This window comes from Formica exsecta, unplaced genomic scaffold, assembly GCF_003651465.1.
Source record: "Formica exsecta isolate Colony F162 unplaced genomic scaffold, ASM365146v1 scaffold2586, whole genome shotgun sequence".
In the NCBI taxonomy this organism is placed as follows: domain Eukaryota; kingdom Metazoa; phylum Arthropoda; class Insecta; order Hymenoptera; family Formicidae; genus Formica; species Formica exsecta.
This window is the reverse complement of record NW_021849854.1, coordinates 15,034-17,800: the sequence shown is the minus strand read 5'-3', so window position 1 is coordinate 17,800 and position 2,767 is coordinate 15,034. Positions and strand designations below refer to the sequence as shown.

The 2,767-nt window shown below is 34.6% G+C and overlaps 1 non-coding gene across 1 annotated transcript; it reads right to left on the bottom strand.

Moving 5' to 3' along the window:
* Nucleotides 1-505: 505 nt before the first annotated feature.
* Nucleotides 506-578, bottom strand: Trnav-uac. The gene has a single exon. It is a non-coding gene; the product is annotated as a tRNA-Val (tRNA).
* Between the last annotated feature and the right edge of the window lie 2,189 nt (nt 579-2,767).

Sequence of the window (2,767 nt, the reverse complement as noted above, 5' to 3'; positions counted from 1 at the left end):
TGTTTCATTTCCATCATAGTTTGGCCTAAAATCAACTGTATCTTCATCAATATCATTTAGTAAGAAGTGCGACACTTTGTGAAGCCTTGCTTCTGTATATCGCATCGAAGCGGGTGGATCTCCGTCTATCGAACCAAAGTTACCTTGTCCATCAACAAGTGGTAAAAGAAGAGAGAAATCTTGGGCCATTCTAACCAAGGAATCGTAAATAGCTGCATCACCATGTGGGTGATATTTCCCCATTACATCCCCTACTATACGAGCCGCCTTTTTATATGGCTTACCAGCATCGTATCCAGCCCTTGACATTGCATATAATATGCGCCTGTGAACAGGTTTAAATCCATCTCGCACGTCAGGTATAGCCCGGCTTATGATAACGCTCATTGCGTAGGAGAGATAAGAATCTTCCAGCTCTTTTACTATTGAGATTGGTACTATATTATCCTGCATTTTCTATATTTTGATTGAAGTAATTAATAATATTAACATTCAGTTAAGCAAATGGGCAATGACAGACTTGAACTGCCGACCTCCTCGGTGTAAACGAGATGCTCTACCAGCTGAGCTAATTGCCCCTTTAATCTAATTCTATAGCTCAATATTATTATTGTAAACAAAAATAGCGATAAATTAGATTTAGGTAAGCTATAAGCTTTTATGAAATCTTTGGGTGCGTGCTGTGGAGTTTTATAAATTTTAGTCTTGCTGTCACTTTGTATAAAGGTATTTTTTCACTCACATTTTTCGAAGTTGTAGCCATATTCAACAACTTTAAGTAGAATATTGTAGCATTTTTAAAATCTGAAAGTTTATCTAGAATAACAGCTAAATTATAGGTATAAAAAATATTGTTTTCATCAAGGGAAATAGCAGTTATCATATACTCTTTACCTTTTACATAATCCTCCTTTTTCATATAAATCAGACCTAAATTTGCTAATAAAGGAGCATAATTTTTATGTATATCATACAATTTCAACATTTCACTCAACGCCAGATCAGGATCATATTGTGAGATTATCGTCAGAAAATTTTTTAATATGTAAGGGTTACTAGGGTATTCTTTTAACAGTCTTGTGTAAATCTCTACAGCTTTTTTGTATTCTTTATTAGCGTAATAGATATTTCCCAATCCAATTAGAGTGTTTTTATGATAAGGAAACTTTGTGATGATCTGATTAAGGAGAGAAATAGCTGTTTCATTATCTCCTGACTCAAAGGAATCTTTTGCTTTTCTTAAAGTAGAGTATATGTCAAAACTCTTGCCAGAATTCTGCGCAATTTTGATATTAAATTTATCACTTTTTCTCTCAATAACATCAAGATCTTTATATTTTTTATCAGCTTTTATATGCTTGACAACACTATCAAAGGCCTTCTGTATCTCCAAATTTTCACTAGCATAGGTAACAGAAGACCTCCATAAAATCACAACGCAAATTAACATGCAGACAAACATAGATCCTAGTGTTGTGGCATTGGCTGCAGCGTGTAACCAGTAAACCTTATTTCTTTGAGCTATGCGTAACACATTACAAATTCATAAATGCTAAATTACCTATCTCATACAATAATAAAGATATTATTAATTAGCGATGCTGCGTAGAATGCACTTATCTTTTGTCTTCCATATTTCGCTTCATTTCCACAAAAATGCTTCAATTTATCTTAACATTTTGTCAACTGTCTTTGTAGATTTAAAAGGGCATTTTTACATATCCCATATGGCTGCCAATTGCACCTCTCACATGCGTAATCAAATTTCTTTGAAGACATTTTTCCTCTAATCTTTTCTACCGCTTCACTCCAGGTCAAAGTCTCTCCAATTTTTATTCCTAGAATTTCCATATGCCTCCTATCTAGCTCTAAAACTTTAGCTTGTGTAGTGCATTTACCTTGTTTAGTCTGGTTTGGGCAGGCACTACAGATACTGTCGAGATTATCGACTACCTTGATTTGAGTATTGGGATCAGTGATTACTTTGCTTGCTATCTTTTTATAATTTTCTACAAAACCCTGAGAATACCCATATCCCCGAAACGCGAGGGTGCACATGAAATGATGAGGACGAAACCTTATCACTTTTTCAAATACTGCAAAGCCGCTACGAGTAGAAAAATTTTTACCAAACCAGGAAGGATAAATGGTAAAACACCCACCATTATTGCTTGTCTTAGACCCAAGTAAACAGCAAGCCAACTAACACCACAAATAAAGATTATAACTGTACCAGCCAGACAACTAAAAGAATTGCGTGCGAGTAATTCACATTTAAGGCTTAAGAGTTCATTTACTTCGCCCATCACTATGACAGCAGCTAAACAGCCAATTAAATATCCACCTGTTGGTCCGAGAAAAATGTGATAACCACCAGAAAAATTCGCAAGAACAGGAAATCCTATTGCGCCAAGTGATAGATATGTAAGCACAGAATAGAATGCTGTTCTGTGGTTGAATTTAAGCCCAATAAGCATTACTCCTAAAGTTTGCAATGTGATAGGCACAGGCTGCAATGGTATGCTTATTTGAGCCATCAAGAATAAAAGTAAAACGCAAGACAATATTTCAGCCAGTGTTGATCTACTGCTAGACTGTGTTATAAACATACTTCCCAATAAAAATAACTTATTAAATGTAATATATGTGTATAAGAGGTTTTGCAATTTAAATTTTGCTCATATTGTGCTACAATGAATTATTTATGCACTATTAAATTAAAAATGATGAGTAAACAAGATCTATTATCGTTGATGAAAGCAAGACA